Here is a 14,795-nt window from a genome sequence, read left to right on the forward strand (position 1 = left end):
CACAGTAGGATCCAAAATGCATCAACTGTGTTTTACAAGGGAGGCCTGGCATTGCACACAGATGCACTTGTTCATGTCTAGATGTATTTACCTAGGGCTTCACAAATCTTAGAAGCCAACATTGCAAAAAAGAAAATCATACTGACACTTAAATTTTCTATGCAGATCACAAAATATTTGGAGTTTATGTCTGCATCTTCCGATATGTGAAGATCATCACCAAGTGCTAAAAAAGTTGAATATAATTTGTTTTTACTTTGGATTATTTCTCCTAAAAATATGCTTGGCTGCCAAGAAATTTGGCCGGCACCTAAAATGTTTTTCAATTTTTCGAGCCATGGTTCTACCCTAAAATTTTGGTCAGACAGATGAAGTGAAAAAACCTATTGGCACGCAGCTAACTTCAAATTTTCACTTTACTTTCAGCTTCGCTCTAAAACCCATCCTTAGCAACCTCTTGTGGATCAGGGAACCCTATTTAAATTAACATAGAAATTTTGCAGTGCTGTATGGTCTTACTAGTTAAAAAGTATGATATTATTTGTCGTCAATTATATTAATTGTTTTAATCTTTCCATTCACAAAATTTGCTAATCAGTAAATATGATAACATTTTCAAAGAATTAATATTGCTTTTCAGTTAGCAAAGCTTCTAAAGGTTTTTTTTAATGTCCTCTCTCTCATTTATATAGCCAAGACAGGTTTTTCAACAGTATACATGTTTTTACTTGCACTGGTCAAATTTTGAGTGGTACAGGTAGCCATTAAGAAATCTATCTTAATTTGCTCAATTCAATTATGTCAAAAAGAGTTGTTCTTTCAATAGTATCTGAAAAAATTATTATAAAGATAATTACTCATAGCAAGATATTTCTCGAGAGAAACCAATATGGTATGGACTAAAAACAATGCCACCTTTCCCCCCCCCCCCCCTTGCTTATTTTGTTTTTGCACATATAAAATGTGTTGCTGAAATTACAATAATTTCAGAGGGAAGTATGTTTCTGTTAAGTTTTATATTGAGAAATATTCAAGTGATTTTACAGTTTACAATTTTTATCAATTTTCTCAACTTAAAATTGAATGTGTATAAAATAGGTTATTTTATTCATCATGCAACATAAATGAGACACTGAAATACAACATTTCTTAATAAATATGTGAATTTATGTAATACAACCTCTCCGAAACACTGTTATGTCTGCGATCTGATATAACACCAAAATTCTTTGGGTGGGATGGTGGCATTAAATCGGGGGTTCAACTGTATTTGTTCCACTAGGGTTGTTGATACAAATGAAATCAGTGAAAATGATGCGACACAATGTTAAAATTTATGTCATTAAATCATGCATGGAAATATTTTATTTTACATGAAAATAATAATGGAAACTGTTGCTCAAAGTCAAATACAAAGAATTAAAATTACCTTTGTTTGCTCTGGTATAATTGTTTGGTAACTTTGAAAACCTTCACATAACTTCGTAGCTACCTACAGCCAATTTCCTGGGAAACAAAATTTTTCAAGAGTTAGAAAAGTCTCACAAATGTATATACAATATATATATATATCAGCTGTTTACTAACAACATCGTTAAAAAATAAATTCTTGTTAAAAGTTTAAATGTTAAAAGTTTCAGTTCCATAACATCTCAAAATGTTATATTTTAAAGTTCTTAAGTATTCGACATGGAAATTTTTTTTCTGTCGTTACCCATACACACAAAATCAAAAACAATTTTTGGCAAAAAATTCAATTTGAACACACACAGCAAGGCCATAACCCAAATACTGAAGTAGTAATATGTTTCAAACACTAATCTGCTTCCTTTCATTATAATATATATATACCTCAACACTAAAAACTGTGCGTGAAATTAAAACTTTGTTTTTTAGTCCCATTGTACGAACTTCATTTTTTATATCAACAAAACAATATAATGATTCCTTATTAAATATTCATCTCAGAGCGAGTTACAGAGTGCAATTTTTAAAGTAGTAGCATATGATTTTTTTCTGAAAATTTAACTTTCACTAAGTATTACAATATTGTTCATTTGAACAGTTCAAAATATCAAATCTATATTTTAATCCTTTACACTAAATTTAGTGCATGAGTTTTACAAAATTTAATATTTAACATTACTGCCAATTTTTATTACTCATCACAAAAAAATTAATTTAAATTTTTGTCATTTAGGTGCTATAATTTATTATCAATGAATTGTATTTGTAATTATTTATTTACGCATGTGCTCAATTCATTTAAACATAATTTTTCATTGAAAAAAATTAATGTAGCAAAAAACATAGAATGTAAAATTTCAATCTGATGTTATCGTAATTGAAGATTCATCTTTCATTCGCCATGTAAATATTTTCAATACAACCCAAAATATACATGGGCTATTTGATATTTTTCCAGCATTACCAAGTGGGATCCACTGCCCTATTGATTGTGTGACATTATGTCCATTTATTTTTTTAAATAACGCATTTACCGAGCAAAAAAATATTAATAATATCTCTAACACTTTTGTTATATAGTTTGATAGCAATAAAATAATTCTTACCTCAGTAATGAACATGCTAGCACTTCGTCGTGGATTCGATCGCCGATGTCAACATACACGTATGTATACTACAGCAGGTTTTTAAGGATATAACGATGAATCACTTCAACTTTGATGACACCGAAGATATAATCCAAGTTTTATGTGCCATTATTATCGTAAAAAAAATTTTAATTCGAAAAAAAACAGCATATTTCATCGCTAAATATCACACGAGCCCGGGTCGTGACTGGTCTGTCAGGCAGTCCTTAGCAGCGGTCCTAAGTAACTACTAAAAAAAAGTCCTTAGCTTAGAGATAGTATCGAAAAGTCGAACTACTGGCCATCTAAGGACAAATCGGGGCTTAACTACTTTTTTTCGGCTAAGGGGGTGAACTATCTCTGCGGTCCTTAGCCGAAAAAAAGTAGTTAAGCCCCGATTTGTCCTTAGATGGCCAGTAGTTCGACTTTTCGATACTATCTCTAAGCTAAGGACTTTTTTTTAGTAGTTACTTAGGACCGCTGCTAAGGACTGCCTAGCACCAGTCCTAAAGCAGCAAGAAAAGTAGTTCACGGCGGCCATCTTGGAAAAGAGGAAATTTTGCCTCTGGCCGCGAGCTCTCGCTGTGATATTTAGCGATGAAATATGCTGTTTTTTTTCGAATTAAAAATTTTTTTACGATAATAATGACAGATAAAACTTGGATTATATCTTCGGTGTCATCAAAGTTGAAGTGATTCATCGTTATATCCTCAAAAACCTGCTGTAGTATACATACGTATATGTTGACATCGGCGATCGAAGCCACGACGAAGTGCTAGCATGTTCATTACTGAGGTAAGAATTATTTTATTGCTATCGAACTATATAAGAAGAGTGTTTAGAAATATTCTTAATATTTTTTTGCTCGGTAAATGCGTTATTTAAAAATATAAATGGACATAATGTCACGCAATCAATAGGGCAGTGGATCCCACTTGGTAATGCTGGAAAAATATCAAATAGCCCATGTATATTTTGGGTTGTATTGAAAATATTTACATTGCGAATGAAAGATGAATCTTCTATTACGATAATATCAGATTGAAATTTTACATTCTATGTTTTTTGCTACATTAATTTTTTTTAATGAAAAATTATGTCTAAATGAATTGAGCACATGCGTAAATAAATAATAACAAATACAATTCATTGATAATAAATTATAGCACCTAAATGGCAAAAATTTTAATTAATTTTTTTGTGATGAGTAATGGTGAAATTGAAATAAAGCATGGTAAAAATTGGCAGTAATGTTAAATATTAAATTTTGTAAAACTCATGCACTAAATTTAGTGTAAAGGATTAAAATATAGATTTGATATTTTGAACTGTTCAAATGAACAATATTGTAATACTTAGTGAAAGTTAAATTTTCAGAAAAAAATCATATGCTACTACTTTAAAAATTGCACTCTGTAACTCGCTCTGAGATGAATATTTAATAAGGAATCATTATATTGTTTTGTTGATATAAAAAATGAAGTTCGTACAATGGGACTAAAAAACAAAGTTTTAATTTCACGCACAGTTTTTAGTGTTGAGGTATATATATATTATAATGAAAGGAAGCAGATTAGTGTTTGAAACATATTACTACTTCAGTATTTGGGTTATGGCCTTGCTGTGTGTGTTCAAATTGAATTTTTTGCCAAAAATTGTTTTTGATTTTGTGTGTATGGGTAACGACAGAAAAAAAATTTCCATGTCGAATACTTAAGAACTTTAAAATATAACATTTTGAGATGTTATGGAACTGAAACTTTTAACATTTAAACTTTTAACAAGCATTTATTTTTTAACGATGTTGTTAGTAAACAGCTGATATATATATATATTGTATATACATTTGTGAGACTTTTCTAACTCTTGAAAAATTTTGTTTCCCAGGAAATTGGCTGTAGGTAGCTACGAAGTTATGTGAAGGTTTTCAAAGTTACCAAACAATTATACCAGAGCAAACAAAGGTAATTTTAATTCTTTGTATTTGACTTTGAGCAACAGTTTCCATTATTATTTTCATGTAAAATAAAATATTTCCATGCATGATTTAATGACATAAATTTTAACATTGTGTCGCATCATTTTCACTGATTTCATTTGTATCAACAACCCTAGTGGAACAAATACAGTTGAACCCCCGATTTAATGCCACCATCCCACCCAAAGAATTTTGGTGTTATATCAGATCGCAGACATAACAGTGTTTCGGAGAGGTTGTATTACATAAATTCACATATTTATTAAGAAATGTTGTATTTCAGTGTCTCATTTATGTTGCATGATGAATAAAATAACCTATTTTATACACATTCAATTTTAAGTTGAGAAAATTCATAAAAATTGTAAACTGTAAAATCACTTGAATATTTCTCAATATAAAACTTAACAGAAACATACTTCCCTCTGAAATTATTGTAATTTCAGCAACACGTTTTATATGTGCAAAAACAAAATAAGCAGGGGGGGGGGAAGGTGGTATTGTTTTTAGTCCATACCATATTGGTTTTTCTCGAGAAATATCTTGCTATGAGTAATTTTCTTTATAATCATAATTTTTTCAGATACTATTGAAAGAACAACTCTTTTTGACATAATTGAATTGAGCAAATTAAGATAGATTTCTTAATGGCTACCTGTACCACTCAAAATTTGACCAGTGCAAGTAAAAACATGTATACTGTTGAAAAACCTGTCTTGGCTATATAAATGAGAGGGAGGGCATTAAAAAAAACCTTTAGAAGCTTTGCTAACTGAAAAGCAATATTAATTCTTTGAAAAACGTGTTATATTTACTGATGAGCAAATTTTGTGAATGGAAATATTAAAACAATATGTTTGACGACAAATAATATTATACTTTTTAACTAGTAAGACCATACAACACTGCAAAATTTCTATGTTAATTTAAATAGGGTTCCCTGATCCACAAGAGGTTGCTAAGGATGTGTTTTAGAGCGAAGCTGAAAGTAAAGTGAAAATTTGAAGTTAGCTGCGTGCCAATAGGTTTTTTCACTTCATCTGTCTGACCAAAATTTTAGGGTAGAACCATGGCTCGAAAAATTGAAAAACATTTTAGGTGCCGGCCAAATTTCTTGGCAGCCAAGCATATTTTTAGGAGAAATAATCCAAAGTAAAAACAAATTATATTCAACTTTTTTAGCACTTGGTGATGATCTTCACATATCGGAAGATGCAGGACATAAACTCAAAATATTTTGTGATCTGCATAGAAAATTTTAGGTGTCAGTATGATTTTCTTTTTTGCAATGTTGGCTCCTAAGATTTGTGAAGCCCTAGGTAAAAAGATCTAGACATGAACAAGTGCATCTGTGTGCAATGCCAGGCCTCCCTTGTAAAACACAGTTGATGCATTTTGGATCCTACTGTGATAAAATGGTGGCGAGTCAACAAAGTGCTATTGTGCACGAATTATCTCTACTTATGCAAATAAAGACTGTTATAATTTGAAATCAAATATACAGTACATTTAAAGATTGATAAGCATAATAAAGGTGTTTTTTTCTTCCTCTTTCTAATTTCAGGTAAATCAACATTTGAAGATGCAAATGAAAATTAATGAATCTCAAAAAATTATATTCTTGAAGGATGCGATTTCTAAGAAAAGTACAACAAATAAATTGTGATTATGATAACTTTCTATGAATATATGTTTGAAATAAAATGTTTTTGTATGACAAATCATGTGTGCAAGTTGTTATTCAATTCATGTTTCTATTAATCAACTTCAATCATTCATCTTCTAATCAACTGAAATGAAATATACGATCAAATGAAAGTTATCAGGTGAAGTTATTTGTTGGAAGCTAAATATGAAACAGATAAATTGATGAAAGATCTTTAATATAGAAGTATATATATTTTAAATATTGAAGTATTCACTTGCATTAACAGGTAAGTGCTCATTCATAGAGAATCATGTTCTGATAATATTGTTTAATACTGAGGAGAAACCCATAGTTTAAAATACAGAACTACAATACGCAGCAAGGCAGTTAATTCTTTTAATTATAAATTATCAATAATTTATTATTTTAATTGCTCCAGAAAGAATTTGCAATTCGTTGTTTCAATGAATTTAAAAGGAATAAAAATGGATAATAAAAAATCATTTAACAAAAAGTAGCACTCAATATTAAAAACAGTATTCAGCTGGGGCCTCAAGTACGGCTCCCGAAGTGAATAGGGGGCCCAAAAATCTATAATTATTTTGCATAATAACCCTTTCAAGAAGAGCCCCCCCAAAAAAAAGGGAAAGTCTGCCCCGAAAAGGCACATTACGGCCATAGGCTCAACTAGTGCCGGTAACCTTAATTTAAAATTATATATTTGGTTGTAAGAATTTTTTTTTCAAATTTTGATTTCATCAGTATGCGACCCGCTTATATGCAGCTGGGGTCCCATATACTCGCTTCTTCAAGCATCCAAAAGTGGGGTCCATGAGCTCGGACAAGAAAAATACTTTGACTAGCCAGCGATATTAGAGAAAAAAAAATTGCAAAACACGGGTGACAAAAAAGTGTATGGCGAGTCCTTCGGAAAAAAAAAGTTTGTTTACAACATGTTTGTTTGTAAACATGAAATCGCTGCCACAACCCACTGCGGAAAAACGATTGTTAAATAATTAGTAGTAGTTGTAGGCTTCAAACGGCATCCCGATTGGTTAGAGATCTGTTACTCTCGAAACCAAAAATTTTCTCCCCCTCTAACTACTGTTTCACGTCACGTGACCTTAAGGACTGGTAGTACATAGTACCTCTTAACTACTAGTAGTTGAAGCGGTCCTTAGCTTCAGTCCTCCGACCGGTAGTTCATTAGGACTAGTAGTTACTAAGGACTGCAGAGATAGTTCACCCCAAGGACCGCAGAGATAGTTCACCCCAAGGACCGCAGAGATAGTTCACCCCCTGGTGTAAGAAATTAAGAGAATTTGCAGACTTGGTCGATTTGCTCTAGAACTACTGTACCGATTTTAATGAAATTTGATATGTACATATATTGATACAATACAAAACAAATAACCATTCAATAATTGTAATACACATTCCCGACACAACACTCGTTGGAGTCGGAAGGTATGAAACAGCGGTTGCAGAATAAACAAAAAAATGGGTTAATAGGGGGTATGGTCCCCTCTTATACAGGTCTCGCAGCGTGATTTCATACTTGAATTAAGGCAGTTTATCATTTCCTGTGGCAATTGGTCCCACTCGTTCAGCAACGCTGTTTTCATTCCCTGGATGGTTCCCGGAGAGGGGTTGCGAGTTGCCATTGCCCTCCCCAGAGCGTCCCAGACATGCTCTATAGGGTTAAGGTCTGGAGATCTGGCTGGCCAATCCATCCGGCGAATATCCTCACTCTCTAGAAAATCGTCGAGCAGAAGAGGTCTATGTGGCCTCGCGTTATAGTCCATTAAAATGAACTCAGGGCCAACTGCACCCTTGAAAAGGACTCCAAGACCTCATCCCTATACCTCACACCAGTCACAGTGCCTCTTTCAAAGACATGGAGAGGTGTGCGGCCATCCAACATGATGCCTGCCCGGACCATTAAACCTCCTCCACCATAATGGTCGATTTCGCGGACATTGGAGGGTAGGTAGCGGCAAGGGCGTAGCGAGGGGGGGGGGGACTTGGGGGTCTGGTCCCCCCCCCCCGAAATGTGAGAAAATGGCCGAAAAAAGCGAAAAAGATGGCCAAATCCATTGTTCTGTCACTTTGGTCCCCCCCCCCGAACGAAATTTCTGGCTACGCCCCTGGGTAGCGGGTCTCTGGTTCTCTCCATATGAACGTACGGCGAGAATCGGTGCTTAGGCTGAACCGGGACTCATCAGTGAAGAGAACGGTCGCCCATTGATCCATACTCCAATCCCTATGCTCTCTGCAACATGATAAACGGATTCTCCTGTCCGTGGAAGTGAGCGGGACGCAAACAGCAGGTCTTCTTGCAAACAACCCTCTCTCATGAAGTCTTTTGGAAACAGTCACACTTGATACATGGGTTCCTGTGGCTGCATACAAGTCACGAGAGAGCCGAAAAGCTGTAGCACTCCTGTTACGCCTCATCGCTATAATCGACAAATGGCGATCTTCTCTGGCCGTCGTGGCTCTTGGACCACCTTTCCCAGGCTTTCTCTCGATGGATCTGATATCATGAAACTGTTTCCATAAGTTACACACGACGCTGGGCGTTAAATTGAACTCTACAAATCTGAACTTGAGATTGGCCTGCTTCTAGCCTCCCCGCAATTCGCCACCTCATCTCATCATCTAAACGTTGGTGGTTACTCATTTTTACTGTTACAATTTGAAATTAACCTATTGCTGCAAAATAACACCAAGAAATTCGCCAAGGTGTGCTAGCGAACGAAATGGGTCTTAACTTACGCGCGCTTATAAATCCTGTTTGGACTGGCTCCACCTACACACACGTCAACATCTACTATATAAAACATACACAGTAAGGATTCAATTATAACTGATGAAATGATTTTGATATATCAACATAATTAATCCTACTAAAATCAAAATTTCATATGAAAAATTGATCATTCAAACGTTTTTAATTCCCATTCAAACAAAAAATTGTACCGACTTTAAATTTTCTCAAAATTTTTATTTGAAGGCAATATTTTCATTTAAATGCACACGATATGTTGATATATCAGCATATTGTGTATCTGATATACACTGCTGGCCACCGTAAATGCAACACCCTGAAGGAAGCATGCAAATAATATGAAATTTACAACATGCATTAGCGGAGGTGAGATATGCAAATGATTTGAATTTCAGCGCAGACGCACATCACACGCGCCAGTGGCGCCACTTCAAAGCGTTATTTAAGGCTTGGAGATTTGGACGATTTGAAGTACGGCAATTGTGTTTTTCTTGTGGTTTTTTCAAAAAAACGATCAATTATGCCTCGTAGAAAACAGCGATCATCTTTTGATCAAGTATCCGAGTTCGACAGAGGAAGGATAGTGGTCTACCGAGATTGTGGATTATCTTTCAGGGAAATCGGTAGTCGTGTTGGACGAAACCAAACAACTGTAATGCGGATATGTGATCGTTGGATGCAGGAGGGTACGACGGACCGACGTGTTCGATCGCATCGACCTCAGTGCACCACTTCACGTGATGACAGGCGTATTGTGCGTATGGCAGTGACGGATCGCTCAGCCACATCACGAACCATAGCACAGCACATTCAGTCTGTACCGCATCATCCAGTGTCTGCGCGTACCATTCGACGCCGTTTACAGCAGAGTGGTCTGTCCGCAAGACGTCCATTGCTTCGTCTACCCTTGACGCAGAACCACAGACGTCTCCGCCGCCAAGGGTGCGATGAAAGAACGATGTGGACGGCACAATGGAATGAAATTGTCTTTACTGACGAGTCACGCTTCTGTCTGCAACACCACGATGGTCGGATTCGAGTCTGGAGACACCGTGTAGAGAGGATGCTGAACAGCTGCTTTATGCACCGCCAAACTGGTCCTGCACCGGGTATTATGGTATGGGGCGGTATTGGATATCACTCTCGCAGTCCTCTAGTACGCATTGCCGGTACTTTAAAAAGCCAGCGCTACATCTCCGAGGTGTTGGAGCCAGTTGTCCTTCCTTACCTTCAGGGCTTGCCCACAGCCATATTTCAACAGGATAATGCGCGACCACACGTGGCACGCATTGTCCAAAGGTTCTTCGTCAATCGCCAGATTGAATTGCTTCCCTGGCCAACTCGCTCTCCGGATCTTTCGCCGATAGAAAACATGTGGTCCATGGTTGCTCAACAGTTGACCCAGATTATATCCCCAGCTGCCACACCAGATCAACTTTGGCAACGCGTGGAAGCTGCTTGGTCTGCTGTACCCCAAGAACACATCCAAAGTCTCTTTGAATCAATGCCGAGGCGTGTGGCAGCGGTGATCTCCAACAATGGCGGCTACTCTGGCTACTGATTTTGGCGGGAACCACACTTCACAGAAGTCTATAAATTTAATCATTTGATGCTTGGTCAACATGTTATCTACAAAATAAATATTGTCGATATCTCTTGCCTTTCTTGGTGTTGCAATTTGGGTGGCCAGCAGTGTATATCTTTGTCAGGTTCACGATATAGATGTATGTCATGTTCAGGACATAGAGCTATGTCTTCTTTGATAGATCTATATCAGGTCTTTATTGAGAATCTGATATAGATCTTTGTCAGGTTCACGATATAAATCTATGTTTTTCAAACTATATTAAAATAATTTATTGTCCCAAGTTGTGTTCCTTCAAAGTAGAGATTATTCACATGGAATCAAATACATATTCGGCTGAAAAATTAAAGACTTGATCAATTAACATCATAAATAATTTGCACCATATAGGACAAGATCGTTCTATATCATAGTTATGACATCTGATATTCCTCTGACATTTCGATATATAACAATATGGTCCAGATATTGTACTATATCGTTGTGCTACTGGGGAAGGCGCATTGCATTGTTTTTTCGGAAATTATTGGGGGGGGGGGGGCTCAAATGTCGTCAGCCCGTAGGTTTCGGCGCCTACAGGCCCGTTTACACGAGGCAAGCGCTTTAGTTGGTAACTTAATTTCAACTTACCGATTCTTCTTGAAACTGTCCACACGATAAGTGGTAAGTAGGCGCTCATTGGATAATTTTTACGGAGGTGGGCGCAGTTGGCGCATGCGCGCTTCAGTCTACTCAAATCCACGGGGAGAGACAGACGCACAACGCGCGGGAGAATAATAGTAATAATTTTTTATTTATCTGGCATTCAGAGAGGTGCTTTTTTTTAAAGCTCATAGCTTTCGTAACGATGGATGAAGATGATCAGGTAGAACTTGAGAATACTGTGATCAGAGCCACATTATATGATATTTTTTTTAAAGAATATAAATTTATTCACTTTCACTTACTCAAGGGGGGTATAGTTATATGATACACATTGAGGACGATGTATATTCTGACTCTGATTGAAGAAACGGTTGATAATATTTAAGTTCATTTAATTTTAAAAAACTATTCACAAAGGTTAACAATATTAATTCCAAATAATAAAAAAGGAGAAACTTTTTTCTCACTTGCGCGAGAGCAACACACTGAGCAAGTAGGTCACGCAAGGGAAACAGTTCGCTTGTCCCCTCTTTTCGCCTCTGCCACCCACGCAAGGGGGCGAGAGATGACGCCACAGGGGGAAAAAGAACACACAACATATTATAAACTTATGTAAGTCATCGAGAAGAAATATAAGATTTCTCTATTTCTCCTCTAAGTTGTAAATAACGATTATATGATATTTTAATCGATGTTAAAGAGGAGATAATTATGAATTATGTAAGCCGAAAATACGGGAGAAGATTCTTGGCATTCGTAGGAAATTCTAAGGGTTAAAAATTAAATAATCAAAATTCATTAAACAAAAATTATTTCCAAATTTTCGAAATCATTATTATTTTTTAATTTGATCTACAGAGATATCTTTATGTTAAATATTTGATCATTTATTTTTACAACAGATGGCAGCAAATTCGTTCTGGACGAGAGAAATATTCGAAACCCCCCTCCAGTTTTTAATATATAAATCCTCCCCACCTGATATATATTTTTGAATCTTCAATTTTTTTTAACTCCTGACATCACGTCGACAGAATATTCTATAGCTTTTCCCAACATCGAATAATTTTTAGCTTGCTTGAACAAGGTAATTTCCATTTCTATAGTTCAACAAACATTCATGGCGAATATATTTTTCAATAAACTTGAAGGTTGTGTCCTCTGGCCACCTCACCATCCACTATTTCGGCGGAATTCTAGCGAAACTTCAGGAGACGACGGAGTATGAACAGGATCACGCTTGAAATCAAAATAAACCCCTCCGTGAGAGAGCAAAAAGACCCCTCCAGACAAAGCCGCTTGAAATGTAATATGAAACATTAATGCTCTTAATGCAGCTTTGCCTCCAGAGCTGCAGGTCACGCACACTGGCGCATGCGCATAGGTCGTGAAACGGGCCTTTAGCAACACCTCCTATAACTACTAGCTATAGATGGCGTTGCCTTTAGTCGTCTCTCTATAACTAACCCCTAGTGCCTGGAGCCAACGCCATCTGTTGTTATAGGAAGTGTTGATTTATCTCACCTGCCCATATTTCTCTCGAGAACATATGGTCAGTTCACGGCAGCTAAAAAACAACAACTACAACTGTTAGTGGTATTTTGCCGTCTGCTTATTCAAGTGTTTTGGCGGGAAACATGAACAAAGCTTAGGCTGATAGTATTGGACGTCGAGCTGGTCCGTCTTTGTTCTTCGAAGCTGAAAAGCGGCAGTTGCTGAATAAGAGTACGAGGTGATCTCTTTATTGCTTTCTTTTAATTATTGATATTTCATCTCTACTCGTGTAACAGCAATAATATGGTATGACTAATACAGTAGTTTCGAAAATCCGAGGTAAATGGGACCTCGACCGCCTCGGATTATCCTAAAGGAAAATAATAGAAAACGAATTTGAGACGGAAGGGGGGGGGGTCTTTATATTAACTTCATGGATAAATATATGAAGTAAGAAAGTAGAGTGTCCATTCCTGGACCACTGGGTTGGAGCCTTGTCAGCCTCATTTAATGAAATATAATTGTCCTAAGTTGCACCTACGTATTCATTCTTACTCTTAAGCCGGGTTTTCTTGGGAGCAGGTTTTCTGTGAAGCGTGCAACGTGAATCGCCCAGCGCGACATGCCGTCCACTCACGGTACAGCCGGGGTTTCCTAGGAACAGGTTACCTGCACTGTGTGCAGCGTGAAAACGCAGATTGGTAAAAAAAACGTGAATTTCAGGTTTTTAACCAACCAGCGATTTCACGCTGAGCACACCGTAGAAAACCTTTTCCTAGGAAAACCCTGCTTATATGACTGTTTTCCTACAGAGGGCAACAAGCCTCACGTCAGCTCTTTACGACAGCCGTGGTTGGACGACTGCTTCTGGAGGAGTCAAAGCAGCATGTGCCGCGCTTTTCCCGATCTTCTCTTCATTTTGGTTGTGTTTTCTTTCTCTTTTCTACAAACCGGAGCCTGCAAATGACAGAATAGTTGATGCCAGGGCCAAATAGTCGCCCCGAGCTGATGTGCCAAGCTAGGAAAACACGAATGCGTAACATGATTATTAACATTGATTAACACATTTCTGCAGACGTAAAATGGACCAATTCGGTTTACATGGTGCGAAATACCTAATCTTAGGAAAACTCGTCTTTAAGCTGGGTTTTCATAGGAGCAGGTTTTCTGTGCAGCGTGAATTGCCCAGCACAATACACGGTACTCTGGTACTCACGGTACCCACACGGTATACCAATAGAAAAAGCAGTATGACTGTTTTCCTGCAGAGCGCAACACACCAGCACTTTACATCGAGCATGATTGACCAACTGCTTCTGGAGGAGTCAAATGTGTCGTGCGCCAAGAGTTTTGTCGATTTTGTGTTTATTTTTGTTGTGTTTTCTTTTCCCTTTCTTTCTGTCTCCTTTTTTATCATGCAAAATGTCAAGAATATGTGTAGAAGCAGACAACAGAACAGATGATGTGCCATGCTAGGAAAACACAAATGCGTAGCGAGATAAAGTTACACATTTCTGCCAATGCAAAATTGTCCTTTTCGGTCAACATGGTGCAGATGAACCTGCTCCTAGGGAAATCTGGCTTTACCTGTTTCATAAAGAATTCAGTAGCTGAATTTTCTTTATGGATTAGGGCTGCCACAACCCATGGCCTCTTTTACCCTTCAAGTGGCAATTAGAAATCACCAAAACCCCTTTCAAAATATCATTTTTTAAATAGAGTAGGCTTTCTTCCGATTTTCAGCAGGTGCAAACCAAGTGGTATAGGGCAGGATCGTAACTAGGTTTGGGCAATGAGGGCACTCAGGGCCGTAACTAGATGCTTGGTCACCCAGGCAAGCGCACATTTTGACGTCCCCTTGTAATGTTGAAGGAGAGATTTCAGAATGAACTTTGCACCCCTCGGGTCTAGCGCCTGGGGCACGAGAGCCACCTGCTCCCCCTTAGTTGCAACCCTGAGGGCACTGTCCCAGGGTCCCCAAGTCAAATGGGAACCCAAAAAATTAACTTATTTTGCAAAATAACAACCTCTTTAAAAAGGGCCCGAAGGAAAAGTTTGC

The 14,795-nt window shown here is 37.1% G+C and overlaps 1 protein-coding gene and 1 long non-coding RNA gene across 4 annotated transcripts in view; one reads left to right on the top strand and one right to left on the bottom strand.

Annotated features, from left to right (window-relative positions):
• The window catches only part of LOC149069437 (uncharacterized), a 529,602-nt gene extending 518,147 nt beyond the window's left edge, over positions 1 to 11,455 (bottom strand). The window contains exon 1 of the long non-coding RNA XR_016195078.1: positions 11,175 to 11,455. This is a non-coding gene — a long non-coding RNA (uncharacterized LOC149069437). The remainder of the gene's footprint in view (positions 1 to 11,174) is intronic.
• A 1,379-nt stretch (positions 11,456 to 12,834) lies between these two features.
• The window catches only part of LOC149069445 (uncharacterized), a 57,958-nt gene continuing 55,997 nt past the window's right edge, over positions 12,835 to 14,795 (top strand). Inside the window, exon 1 of one of the 3 annotated variants that reach the window (XM_089249893.1) lies at positions 12,835 to 12,974. The gene's annotated coding sequence lies outside the window, so the exon portion shown is untranslated. The remainder of the gene's footprint in view (positions 12,975 to 14,795) is intronic. The other 2 variants (XM_089249895.1, XM_089249894.1) reach the window with 2 other exon arrangements.

Source organism: Pholcus phalangioides, unplaced genomic scaffold (assembly GCF_987345545.1).
Source record: "Pholcus phalangioides strain wild (caught in Gottingen) unplaced genomic scaffold, Ppha-v1.0 ptg000022l_1, whole genome shotgun sequence".
Taxonomy (NCBI): Eukaryota; Metazoa; Arthropoda; class Arachnida; order Araneae; family Pholcidae; genus Pholcus; species Pholcus phalangioides.